This window comes from Polistes dominula, unplaced genomic scaffold (assembly GCF_049000335.1).
Source record: "Polistes dominula isolate Pdom_NZ unplaced genomic scaffold, Pdom_raw_medaka contig_15, whole genome shotgun sequence".
NCBI lineage: Eukaryota > Metazoa > Arthropoda > Insecta > Hymenoptera > Vespidae > Polistes > Polistes dominula.
The window spans coordinates 8,259,906-8,274,725 of record NW_028300915.1 but is presented as its reverse complement, the minus strand read 5'-3'; the positions used below and the strand labels follow the sequence as shown (position 1 = coordinate 8,274,725).

Sequence of the window (14,820 nt, the reverse complement as noted above, 5' to 3'; positions counted from 1 at the left end):
AATCGAATGAAGCAACTTCTAATAAATCCTTTATATCCATTAAAATTATTTACCACAACATCAGATATTTCAAAATATCAAATAAACGAATAACATTAATAGAAGCTAATAAAAATTCTATTCGAAAGTTTGCGAGTTGATATATGTCGGTAAAAAGAAATACAATAATTCAAAATAAAATGTAATAGAAAAGAAACGTGGGAAAAAGAAGAAAAGAAAAATGCAGTAGTTGTCGCATAGGTTATGCCAGGGATATACATAAGCATCCAAGACTAATATGTATATACTTCAGCATACTAAAGTGACCGTCAAGATGCTTCACCGTTTCACGAAGTCTGTACGTTCCCTCCGGCTCGCGCCAGAACCATCTTTCTTCATGCTTATTTAATCAAGACTCTACGTCGGATGTCACGCTACGTACTCCTGTCCCTTTGGTGTCACGTTGTGATGTCCCTCCCTGACGTCCCCTGGATTGGGGCGATATATAGACTACTCTCAGTCCTTTTAACAGGGCCGTACTTAACTCCAATTTCTAGGGTGAAACTTTTTGTCGAAAAATAAACAATTACAAAAACAAAATCTTTCAATTTACACTTCAATATAATTCCTCAAATAGTATTTTGAATTATTATTTACAAACATGAATAATTCTAATATCAATACTTTTAAAGAAAGAAAATTATAATATAAATAACTGTGATTATTGAAGAAAAAAATATTGAGCAATCATCACTATTAAATTGATTAAATATTTTGTAATGATTGTAAGAAAAATTTGTTTCTTTTTTTCTAAATACGTTCCTGAGTTTGTACTTCACCCCTTCGGACCTCGCTGTCTGTCACTCCAGACTATAAGGGTGGTATACGACGGGCATTCGTTGGTAAGAGAAAAGAGAAATAGAAAGAGAAAGAGAATGTGTTGTAGGTATTGTCTGCAGGAAATAGAACGAGGGTAACGCGTCGCGTTTCGTTGGAAAGAACAGGAATGAAAAAGAAGAGTCGATAATCCAAAGAAAGAAAGACTAAGTGGCTAAGTTGTCGAGCTTATCTTACGCTTTTTTCACCCCCATCCGAATGCACCCTTCGACGTCGAACAGCATACTCCTTCACCTTGGAATTTTACTTTCTTTGATTCCTTTCTAAAATAAAAATAAAAACACTAAACACTAGAAGAAATTACGGCCCTTTAACAGCTAGACTTCAATTTAAGATTTAACTGAGGATATAGGAGGGTTCTTTTATTACTTTTTTTCCCCTTTTTATCTATTCTATTAGATTGATCAATAAGTACATGCGATTAAGTTAACCTTACAAATTATAAAACAAAGATTTTTTGAAAAATAATTTTTAGGCTAATTTGAATAAAACTTGCCGTGTTTATTGATTTTCTCCAAAGTTCTGAGATTATTCTTCACATGATCATCTCCCGTCCAAAAGTTTAAGACAAATTCCAAGTACACCAGTAAGAAATTATGGCTGAAGTATGCGAGGAGGTAAGACAATAAGGTGGAATTGCAGCTACATCCTTACAAGTCAACGAACTTTTCTCGTTTAACTCTCCAATTTGTATTGATAAACTCTCACGTAATACAGTTAACGTCCCCATACCATAGAATAGGGATGGGGTGGTCTCTTTGCTAATCGAATAACTCCCCCTTTTCGACTAATACGCGGAAGATCATAAGTGTCTTCGTTAAATGGAATAAGGGCTGAAGATAAACCTAAAGATCTGATATATGATAGCATTTGACGAATGAGATATGATTTAGCCAATGGATCAAATAAATATCATCTTTCGTAAACGAAAACAAACACAATTCCATTATTTCAATCGATTTTTTTTGGAACGTGAAACGCATTAGGTCAGAAGGTCGAGAAGTTTTATTCGCCATTGAAAATATATTCTTAGGCACTTTATTTTCATACCAGTCGGAGAGCCACGTATTCTCGTAAGAAAAAAGAAAACAAAGAAAAGAAAAATAAGAAAACAAAACAAAAATAAAAAAACAGACAAATATCTGGAAGGTAACGCACGGGGAACGTCGTCCAGAATGGCGAAGAAGTCTCAAGCTTACATTTTTCAACGTCGAAAGTTCTTCTCGTTTAGTCCCTCGGGCTGATGGTTCGTTCGTTCGTTCGGTGATATTCACCTTAAAGAAGACGTGAGAATCGGAAAGAAAGTCTAGGCACGAAGAAGAGGCCGTATCCCTCGGCGACATTGCCGATGGCCGTTTACAAGAATCTCGGCTAGAAACTTTTTTTAGATAGTGATCCATCTGTGTTTTACCATTTTTACCAATCTTTTCTCTAATTTTTTTTCTTTTTTATCTGAACCATGAAAAGCATGAGCAAGATTTGAAAAAATGAATGGGTAGAGGAGTTAAATAAAAAAAATGACGACTAGATTTTATACCTCTGAGGATTCAATTCCTTTTTTCTAAATTAATTTATTGCAAGATAAAATAATATTTAATATAAGATAATGAAAATTATCATTATTTGTATGTTATAAGTTTCTAAAAATCTGCTTATTAACACTAAATTGCCCAAGCAAGTCATTTTGACTGCTTTTCATTTTTAACTAGAAAAAAAACTATGTATATAATGATAACTAGTTCAAGTTAGTCCTACGATTTATTTTGACAAAAATAAACAATTTAGTTTTGACAAAAGAACTGAAAGAAGTAGGCGCATACAAACAAATAAATTTGCCTTGGTTTCGGAAATATGGGATAAGTTCATTGAAAACAATCAAGCTTGCTATCAACCAAGGCAAAATATAACAGTTAACGAGAGCAATTATTTCCTTCAAAAGCAAGGTGCAGTTTTACACAGTATATGCCTAATAAACCCAACAAATTTGGCATCAAATTCTGGTTTTTTTTATTTTGCATTAGATCTTAGTAGCAAATATGTTTTGAATGGTTTTCCTTACTTAAGAAAAGATGAACATTATTGGGGAAAGATGAACGACCATCGTCAATGCTTCTAAATAAACACGTTGTTCTGAAACTTGTCGAGCCATTTACAAGCTGTGGAAGAAATATTACGACCGATAACTTTTTCACTAGCATGTCAAAATTAGCCAAATAAAATTATTGGTCTATAAAACAACTCTAATTGGAATTATTAGAGGAAACAAAAGCAGCTAAACAAACGAAGGATAACATGCCTCCTTTTTCTACTCTGCATTATAAATCAGAGAATTTTGTTCTTACAATATACAAAAGCAAACTAAATAAAAGAGTAGTTGTTCTAAGTTCTAAGCACAAATTTATGAAAATTGATAAAAATAATAAAAAAATGTTACCGGAAACTATTCAATTTTATAACAGCACAAAATTTGGAGTTGATATGGCAGATCCAATGGCCAGAAAACATACAGTAAAAGCTAGTTCTCGTAGATGGCCCCTCTAAATATTAGGACCTTAAATAAGTTCTCGCTGTTTCATCAAAGATGGCAATAGCAGTACTCCGTGCTTGAAATTTCGAATGGTAACGCACTTGCAAGAAAGTACTGTATCTAATCTGAAAATTTAGTGTATGATAGTTCACTTTAGTGTAAACAAAGTAATTTTTTATTAGTTTTGAAAATGTCACTTTTGTGCCAACTAAAGTGTATATGCGGGGAATTTTATTGTATTACTTTATTCAAAAGAAATCGACAGCTGAAGCACATAGAATTCTTGTTGAGACTTATGGTGACAATTCTCTGTCGGATACGACATGCAGAGACTGGTTTCGACGCTTCAAAAATAATAATTTTGAACTTGAGGATAAAGAACGTTCTAGCGCACCAAAAAAATTTCAAGACAGAGAATTGGAAGAATTTCTCAATGAAGACCGATCTCAGACGCTAGCAGAACTTGGAAAAACATTACAAGTTGATGAGTCAACTGTTTCAAAACGTTTAAAAATGTTAGGAATGATCCAGAAGCAAGGACATTGGGTGTCATATGAATTGAAGCCAAGAGTGAACTACTGCTTAAACGGCAGAAAAGAAAAGGTTTTTTGCACCGTATCGTGACTGGCGATGAAAAATGGATACACTATGATAATTCAAAGCGTAGAAAATCATTGGGTAAGCCTGGCCATGCATCAACATCGTCTGCAAAACCAAATATCCATGGTTCGAAGCTTCTTCTCTGTATTTGGTGGGATCAGCACGGTGTAATTTATTATGAGCTGCTCAAACTGAATGAGACTATCACGGGGGATCACTATCGACTTCAATTGATGCGTTTGAGTCGAGCCCTAAAAGAAAAACGGCCGCTATACGAGAAGAGACACGACAAAATGATTTTGTTACATGACAACGCCCAGCCTCATGTTGCAAAACCAGTGAAAACCTACCTGGAAACGCTTCGATGAGAAGTTCTACCCCACCCGCCCTATTCACCTGACATAGCCTCTTCCAATTTTCACCTTTTCCGTTCGATGGCACATGGCTTAGCTGACCAGCGTTTTCATTCTTACGAGGAAGCTAAAAAAGGGGTCGATTCTTAGATAGCCTCAAAAGACATGTCGTTTTTCAAATGCGGAATTCATATACTGCCAGAAGGATGGGAGAAAGTGGTCTCTAGTGATGGGCAATACTTTCAATAAAACGTTTTTGTTCCTTATATTTTAAAGTTTTTATTTTGTAAAAACAGCGAGAACTTATTCAAGGTCCTAATATTTTTCAATATTTTAAATTTGGCTGCTATAAATGCTTTTATAAATGCCTTTACAAAGAAGCGACAGGAATACAAATACAACGAAAAATTTTCTTGTTTTAATTAGCAGAACAGCTTTCCACCGAATACAGAGCGGCAGAATCATCAAATTTGCATTTGTTTAAATGCAAAATTTGTCAAGTACGAATTTGCCATAAAAACAAAACAAATAATATATGTGAAAAAATGTCAAAAATATGTTTGCGGAAGATGTACACATAAAAAGATTTCTACTTTTATTTGCATTAATTGTACAGATAATAATGTATAAATTATTTTTTTTCCAAGCGAAATAAATTTTTTTTATTGTTATTATTTATTAATAACCCGTTTTATAACTGTAAATAATATTAAAAAATATTAAAAATTAATTTTAAATGAATTTCTTTACACATTAGTTATTTTTTCACAAAGCAGTTATTTTGACTGCTTTTGGGCAATATAGGTATATACAAAGTCTCGGTCTTTCTAGTGTTAAAGATTTACTTTCAAATACACCTAATTAAAATCCATCTGTTGTTAGAAAAAAAAATATATTTATTAATATAAAATAATCAAAATTTATTATATCTCAACTATGAGCCTAAAAATACAATAAAAATAAGATGTACAGACACACATACACCGACGAGTGTCAACACTAATTCTAACAAAGCTGTAATAATTTTTATGTTAATCCTCATCGTCATCGTCATCTTTGTTGTTGCATCAATGTGGGGGGAAACGATCGCAAGAAGTACTCGAATCCCTGCATCTAGATTCTTTTCCAAACTTGAAAGCAACCCCTGACACGCTCCTGCCATGCAACGAGTATTAAAGGGGATGAAGCAAAGCGCGTGACACAGATTTAGATAAAACATTGGTACGCGAAGAACCCCTCTTCGTTTCTATGCGTGTGCCATACTCAGCTTAAGCAGAGGAATTATAGAATTAGAATCACTGATCAGGATATCCTTTTATCGTTCGCGACCACCGTGCTTTCGAATCCTGTATACTTTCTGAACAGAAAGAGAGGGGGAAGAGGATAATTTTTTTCACGCAACAAAAAGAGACAAATAGAGATAAAGAAAACTGGAAAGAGAAAGAGCAAGAGAACGGTTACATGAAGATAGAAATGAAGATATTTAATGTACAGAATAAACAAAAAATGAGAGAGAAACAAAATAGTAAAGGAAGATAAAGAACGTACGTATGTAGGGAGAAAGAGAAAGAAAGAAAGAGAAAAGGGAGAAAAAGGAGTGGTAGGGTAAAAATAAATCCGCTGTTGCGTAGAAATGAGGACTAGTAGCGTTCCTGATAGTACTACTACTACTATTACTACTATTGCTGCTGCTGTTGCTACTACTAGTAGTACTAGTATAATACTTCTATTATCGCATACACTCGTGGGATTTCCATAATTTGAATTGTAAAAGTATTCAGCGCCAATTGCAGTTGCCAAGAATTTATGCAGTCCGCCCCCGTTTGGAATATCCGCGAGGGGCTGGAGGATGTAGAGGTGATTTGCTCGCTCGAGGGAAACCATACATGACGAATATCGGCACACACGTTCGTCCACGTCTGTCTGTCTCTTTCTCTCTCATATTTTTACATCGACTATCTCGTCCTGTAGATCGCGTCGTAAAAAAAAATATAATAAAATAAATAAAAAAAAAAAGAGAAGAAACGTCAAATCTCGCTTAGCGAATAAAATCCATCGTGTTTGCGGACTCGAGCAATTTCCCGTTGGTACCAGTTATGGTTTTTTTTTTATTCTATTATTTTTATTTTACTTCGTTCTTTTATTAACTCAGAGAATTCATGCCATGTTTTCATCACTTTACCCTCCATACGTCTTTTTTTGCCCGCTACACAATTTCAATTAATTTGATCGAATTCCATAGTCTTGTTTATATACGAGTTAATAAAAAATAATTTTAGAAAAAATACGCTTCCGTCGAATAAAAAAAATGTATCAGCAATTAATAATAACTATAATACGAATCAAAAAATTGATTTAACAAATGTATCTTATTATACAATTAAATAATTTCAATAACTTTAATAGAAAATAAATTATAAGATCAATTTTTTCTATTAAATATACACACAAGACACACATACAAACACACACACTCACACATAAAAGGAAAAATCCATTAACTATAAATTGGAAATTAATATACCCTACCAATCGGTTCTCGTACGTTGACCACAGAGGAAAAATCGAGAAAAAATCGTATAGAGAAAGTTATGAACAAAAAATGATTAAAAAAAGGAATAAAAAAAAGAAAAAGAAAGAAAAAGGAAAAAAAAATCGTGAAGGTTCACAAGCATGAGGGATCGACGCGAGTTCTCTTCCTGTATGGATGTGCCTTGAGTTGCGCTTAACAGACACCCAACTCCTAAACTATACGACCCTCCTCAACCGCCGACGTCTCTTCCTTCCTTTTTCCTGCTCCTTCCTCCCCCAACATTCTCCTCCTTCTTCGGAGAGACAGGTGAGGAACAGACACACATACACGCACACGCACACAAATATCTATTTGCTTACCAACATTCATATACAGGAACTGATACATGAACCCATATATGAATGAACACATACAAATAGATACATGAACAGATAGATGTATGAACACATACTAGTATAGACATAGTTATACGTGCGTAGCGCGAATAGAGAAGCGAGTCCTGAAGTTCCACGTGAACGTAGGGACGCGTACGGTGCACATAATGAGCCGGTGTCCGCCGGGCAGAACGAGTTAATTAATCCTCAAGAGACGAGCCGCGTTATACTCCGCTCGATAATTACGCGCGAGTGCAAGTGCACTCACACTATTATCTCTCTTTCTCTCTCTCTCTCTCTCTCTCTCTCTCACTCTCTTTCTCTTTCTCTCTTTCTATTTTCTATCTCACTCATTCTACTCTCTCACTCGCTCTTTTTTCTGATGCTTTCCGTTGCAGCCGATAGAACGTCCTGAATGTCTGATGCACGGGAAGGGTGTACGTCGATGGCTAACCTCCCTCTCTTTCTCTCTCTCTCACATTCATTCTCTCTTTTTCTCTCGGCACATTTTTCGAACAAAAACGGGATGGCGGCAGGATCGAATTGACGAGGAGTTAAGATCGTTACGCTCCGTTGGAAATTAAAAAGCGAGTGCAACGTCGATGTTCCAAAGGACTACTATACGTTACGGTGGAATGAATTTCGGTTAAAATTATTACGTCCAGTTAAAAATATTACATCTTGGTAACTACAGTTCGTTTTTTTTCTGTTTCGTAAGAATGAAAATGTTCATATTAATATAAATTTTGTTTTGTAAATATAAAATAATGACTGTATGGGGCCTAAATTCCTCAATTAAGAGTCCTCTGGCAATTTTGTATATGCTCTCGCACTCCTCACATATAGCGATCACAACCTTAAAGGTTGTGAGGCTGAATAAGCTTACGTTCACAATCGGAAAAATTGGGATGTTCCCCTTGTTGTTCCTTGTGAAGTCCTTTGTTCTTTGTGGCTTCTATGCTCCTTAGATGCTGAAGATCTATCGTTGTAGGCGTCCGGTGGTGGAATAGAAAGAATGGTCCTTTGAACTGGCACAGCAGGGCGTATATATGGTGGGGGTGCGAGAGGTAGGGATTAGAGAGGTGAGGTTAGTGCTTCGATAGTCGCTTGTGGTCTTTCGATACTCGTAACGAGTATCGATCTAAAATCTTATACTAATCGATAGAATCGCATTTTGATACAGCTAGTTACCGTACGATCATTTCGGATCGTACAATGACAAAAAATATAGACTCGATGGTATATCGATGAGGTTTACTATCTATCCGATCAATATGTGTTGGTTATTATTATCTTTTTTATATAACTAACTTTTCAAATTAATATTTAATATTACACGGTTAAGTTGATGTGTAAAAAAAAAAGAAAAAAGCGATCGAAAGTTTGAAACAGATGTTACCCGATATATCGAAATTCCATCGAGTCTCTAAATACCAGCCGTGCACAATTAATTACTTTGAAGGCAAATGAAGGACGTCCGTTTACGATCGGTCGAAGAAATCAATTATCTTCCTCTCAGTCAGTACGAAAAGAACATTCGAAGGGATTCTTTAGTACAGACAAAAAACTCCAAGGAAAATCTTACTTCGTTTTTTTGTTTTTTTTTTCATTTAGATCATGATCTTTTTATTTCTGTATCCCCTACTCATTCTTTCTAATAAAAGAAAGCGAGATACTTTAGACAATTATCCTCGAAACAGAAACGCACCCTAATCCTTCGAAATCTTCCTCCTCCTCCTCCTCCCTCTCTAAACCTCAACCCTCCCTGGTGGTTCCGCGCGAACATTAACGGCATGTGCGCCGAGTGCGTGCGACATGATTGATTTGCTCGGCGTGCAGCTAACTCGAATCAGCTTTCTAGCTCGTGCATTCATGCGACAAGAAGACTAGCGTAGTATCTCTTAGTTACTTCGGATTAATCCTATATTCCATACCAATGTTGCTTAAATCTGATGAACAAATTTTTAACAAAAAAATATCTTATTAAGGGTTCATTCTGGTTCTTACGCCGAAAAAAAGGCTATTTTCACGATTTTTTTTTAGGCTTTGTAGGATACATATATATATGAAAGTTGTTGGGTATGATAAATACACTCTAGAAGTACGAGAAAAAATTTTTTTTTATTGTTTTTAACATATTTTGACATTCAAAATAACTGACAAATGTGAACCCTTCAAAAGTAGGTATGCTTTTTGCGGGCATCGAAATTTGAGAACGGTTGATCTAAAACAAAAAAATTAAACGGTTTTAAATTCAGTATGACAATGGCTATCGGGTATGCTAAAACTATCAATTTTTATGAAAACAAAACAAAATTTTTCGAAATTTTTCGCCATTTTTCGAAAAAAAAAATCGTTGATTTTTTTCGCACTTTTTTACACACAAAAAATATAGTAAAAATTAATATTTTGACTTGGTTGTAGCATGCGAGATAGCTATTCATGTGTAGAGTATGTGGTTAAAATTTCAGAAGGATCTTTTGAGTAGTTTCGGAGATATCATGCCCGCCAACCGAAAAAACGTTGTTTCGAGAAAAACGCGTTTAAAGTTTTTTTTTTTAATTTTAAAAAAGTCTGACTTTACCTTATTCTGCGATGCCTGCACCATACAGTATGCCTTCTGCTTCTTCAAAATACTCATTATCTTCCACTCTAGCCTTTTTTCGTTGTGTTCTGGCCTCTTTTAAAGCTTCTCCGCTCAAACGATTGGCTGAGCGCACACATGTGTTGTCGCGGTTACTAGCGTAATTGACTGCGATAGGGCCAAGTTTTATCCCCAAAACGTGCATTATTTTCAGTATTGGATCAAAACCTTTGTTGAATATACAAGCTGCCAATTTACAAACTATTTCAACAATTTTTTTACCATTAAATAGGTGTTTAGGCACCATAGCCCAAACGCATTTGTTGAAGCACTCATTATTATTTTAAATGTGTGGCCACCTAAACATCTTTCAAGTAATTCTGTTTTTGTCAGGTCAACATCAACCTTTTGTTTTTTGCTGTTATATTCATGCAGAGACATTTCCACTTACACCATCGCAGATGATTTGTCTCCTCTATCTGTAATATCTCTATGTGTTTGGGTCGCAAAATAATATACTTAAACTGCTCGGATCGTTCTAAAATTTTTGTATGATAATTCTACATATGTCTACTTTCGAAAAATGCAAAAAAAAATTGATTTTCTCAAAATGGTAAACCAGAATGAACCCTTAAACTACCTTGCAAGCAATCTTATCATTCGTTGATTACGAGAGTGATTTAATTAAAGAAAAAGTTTTCGTATAAAAAATATTTAATTATACATTTCATTTGATATCTCTCTAATTATACATCTAACTACAAACATAATTGAATCGGAATGAGAAGAAGAAGAAGAAGAAGAAGAAGAAGAAGAAGGAGAAGAAGGAGAAGAAGAAAAAAGAAATAATGAAATTAAGAAAAAAAAATAAACAAAAAATCATAAAATTTAAGTCACTTTCATAATCATCGTCACTATATTAACGAACCACGAAACCAGAATATACCAACATATTTTACTGTAACTACCTGCACTTGATTTCTCATAACAACGAAACGGTAATTACAATCGTGACAGCTATTGAGCGAATAAAACTAATTTCATTTCTGCCGTTTACGAATCGATTCTCGGTAACCCGTTGCTGTCTGTTTACCTCCGAGCAATTTGGATTTCTGCTTGCCTACAGATCGGGTTTCCTATGCGAACATTCACGCGTATCCTCTATTACGGGAAACATTTGTTTCTACAATTCTAAACTTATGAAATTAAAAATTCATTTACATAAATACGATATTTAAATAATTACATATATATTTTATGAATATATTTATGAATATTAATATGACAATATAGTTTTATATAATATATCATAGTCTTAAAGTAGTATGATTGGTTTACTTGATTGTTGTACTCTGATACGGGTACTTGAATGACACAACAGCTGTAAATCTGATACAGGAAAGCGTACAAGACAATGTTTTGCGCTTAATTAGACCGTGTTGTAAGCAAAATAACAGACTACGTTCTTGGTTGATTACTCTCTTCGTTGCTTCTTCTCTTTCTCTCTCTCTTCTCATCTATCTATCTTTCTCAAAATCTCTCTCTCTCTCTCTCTCTCTCTCTCTCATTCTCTCTCTCTCTCTCTCTTTCTACATCTTTCTCTTTCTCTGGAACACAAGCCATACAATCGTAGAATTTCTGCTTTTGGATTCTCTCTCTCTTATTTCCTTTTCTTGTCCTTACCAAGCTAATTGCCTTCCTCCAGAGCGATCTAATTTGCTCCTCGTCCACCCTCTAACGACTCCAATTTTCTTCGATCGACGCAAACCCATTTCGAAAGCACGCGCCATCAAAGCGAGGAACCTAGAAGCAATATCTTAACTCGTCTTGGTAAATGACGTAGAGAAACCTCGTAATAACTCTTTGAATAGTAAAGTTCTATTCTATATATTCTACCCCCTTTTCTCAAAGTAATATTACATGTTATATTTGTAAAAGAAAAAATATCAATTAAATTCATAAAAGATATTTTGTAATTACAATCATGATTATATACTAATTTTTGTACATATTTTAGATAAACTAATAACTATTTTAATCAATTTGTACAATTAATATATCTTTAAATAATCTCCAGATTTTATTTTCAATTGAAAAAATATTTAAAAATTTGAACTATTTTCAAAATGTTTTGGGGTTATCGATAATCGATACAGACGAACATTTCTACCAATGATCGATCATTAAATGCTATTACCTACTGTAAAAAAAAGATGTTATTTATTATTTGTGTTCTTTATACTTTATATTTATTATAAAATGCTTTAAATATCTTCTTAAATTTTTTTATATGCGTATATATAATTATTGATAGCTACAATGCGACGTTTATAAACATAGAAACTTCATTAGGTATTTAACCGACCGAGCTATGACCTACATCTTTGGTTTCTTACAGCGAGTCGACGTTTCAAGATCAGAGTTTTTTCTAATACTATTTACTGCTTATATTAATAATATTTCTTTAATTATTTGAAAAATTACCTATAAAATAATTATATCATCAATTAGTTCTTACTAACTGTTAGTAATACGGTATTACCGACAAGGATAATAGACATTTTCTTTACAGTTTACAGATTCCTGCTTTATCGTTCGTCTCGTTTTGCAGCAACATTATGTTCACACAATGTTATAATTACTTTAAGTAATATTAAATAATTATCATAAGCCTTTTGTTTTACAAATCAATTACAATTTAATAACTCTTAATAAAATATTTGTTACTAATTAACATTGTGTAATCAAGAATAATGAATAATTAGAAAGTATGTTACAATTCTGAGAAATGAAAAACAATCAATGAAAAACAATCATTTGTACGTAAATAAATATAAGAGAAAACGAGAAACAAAGTAAGGGTAAAGATTTTTGCAAGTGAAAGGCAGAATAGAGGTGACGGTGGCCTTTAACCCCATGTTAATGGAGTATTCCAACGATAGTAGGAGACTTTATAAGATGCGCTGTAATCCATCTAACAACGTGGTATATGATACCTTAAATCACGACTAGATGATCATAAAATATTTTATAAACCGAGCAAAATCATTTTTGCGAGATAAAATTATTATTATTTACGACCGTGATCGTTCATCCATTGTCAAATAAGCAAAAACGTTACAATGTACTTTTCTCTTATATCTCTTTTTACATGTATATAATTTTTTTTACATTTCTAAAATCGACTTTTTTTCGGTTAGAATCAGTACACCGTGGAAGAAGAAGGATGCTTAGGAAATCAAAGTTACGAGTAAAAATCAGCAGAGCGTGAACCGAGGGGGGTCCTACGACACAGGATGTTCTCCTACCTTCGTATCTTTCGCGGCAATTGTAGACCCTCTTACGAGAATATTATCTATTCGTGGAAAGATACTAGCAACTTACTTCAACGTTTTACAATAGCTAGATTTCTACGCTTGTAAATATTCGTGCGAATCTATGACGCACGAAGTCTTTCTCAAGCTCATGATCTTACGTGTATATGTGTACACGTAACACGTGCATTAATATCTTACATGTTAGTGAAAAAAAAAACATTTACTTCTTTTTATCAACATATATTTTTTGCAACAACATTTTCGAACCGTTTACGTTATTTCACATTAACTCCAATACAAATATGACGTTAAATGAAATCAAAGAAACTCATTTCCTTTTACGTACAAGTATACAGTTATTATTATAAGATAGATACAAATTGTATAAATGCAATGCTCGAATCGATCGGTATAAAAAAGAATAAAAAATATCTATGCAGATGCCTAAATAGATTTTCATCAGAGTTCGTTAGCGTAACGATTGCTGCTACGTTGCACTTTACACATGAAGTATTTAAAGAGCCCACGCTTCGTAACAACAAGCAACACTTGTTGTATTTTATATCTTCTTTCTTTCTTAATGTACCTAGATAGAATATAACGGTATACATATGTGTATGTGTTTATTATATGTATACGTGTTATATGAGTATGTGTATACGTAAACAGTAACTCCGGTGGATGGTGAAGTGGTACAAACCATTTTTGTTTCTAACACTGTAAGTCTTTGCTGTCAGGAAGACGAGCTTTCTTTCGAGCAAAACCGTTTCCTCTAGCATACAAGCGGAAATACAAAATAGTTTCCAAGTGAATCAGGAAGGCGCAAAGCCATGATTAGTCTCACACTACCTGTTTTACACTTTAGACTTTAAGAGCAGCACGTGTATACCTGTCTGTCCACATTGTTGAAAAATAAACTTCCTAGAACTTGGTAATAACAATCAATCTTTATTTCATTACTCGCCCGTTGATGTGCTATATCTAATATAAATTCGATTTTAATATTGAATTACGTTGGTTTAAAAAAGATTTGCTTGACAAATTGCCGCATTGAAATTAATTGATTTTCTGAACCTTTTTCTTTTTTTCTTTTATTCTTCTTGTTTATGAATTGTATTCTTTTTTTTACCAATTTTTTTAAGGTTTTTTATTAAAAATGAATTATTAATTTTTTTGTTGAATAAAAATATAATCATTCTTCATATTACGTTACATTTTTCGTCAAATTTATAACAAAAACATATGTCCCTGTATTAAACATGAATATTCGTCATTAGTTGATTTAATTTGAAGTTTTAAAACTAAATTCCACAGTTAACTGGACTAAAAATATAATGTCGTCGTACTTATCAGATAAAGAAAAAGAAGAAAAAAAAATAAGAAAAAGAGACAGACCCGAGAATGGATAAAAAGAATCGAGTAATCATGGCACGAGCTCCCTTTTTCTTTCCGGTGGATATGCGCGAACTATAGTAACTTAGCAGGAGAGATAATAAAAAGTTAAAAAGAAGGAAGAGGAGAATAATTCGACGAAGAAGAACAACGTAGAAAGAGAAAACTCGAGAACAAGGGAACAATGACTCGATCGTGGCGTTTACAGTGGCGTATCGGCCTCAAGCGAAGGGGTTTGACTTAGGAGAACGGTGTGGGTTGGGG

The 14,820-nt window shown here is 33.8% G+C and overlaps 1 long non-coding RNA gene across 1 annotated transcript in view; it reads left to right on the top strand.

Annotated features, from left to right (window-relative positions):
- Positions 1 to 10,182, top strand: part of LOC149033233 (uncharacterized) — a 281,299-nt gene extending 271,117 nt beyond the window's left edge. Inside the window, exon 2 of the long non-coding RNA XR_016175977.1 lies at positions 10,140 to 10,182. This is a non-coding gene — a long non-coding RNA (uncharacterized LOC149033233). The remainder of the gene's footprint in view (positions 1 to 10,139) is intronic.
- The last annotated feature ends 4,638 nt before the right edge of the window (positions 10,183 to 14,820 follow it).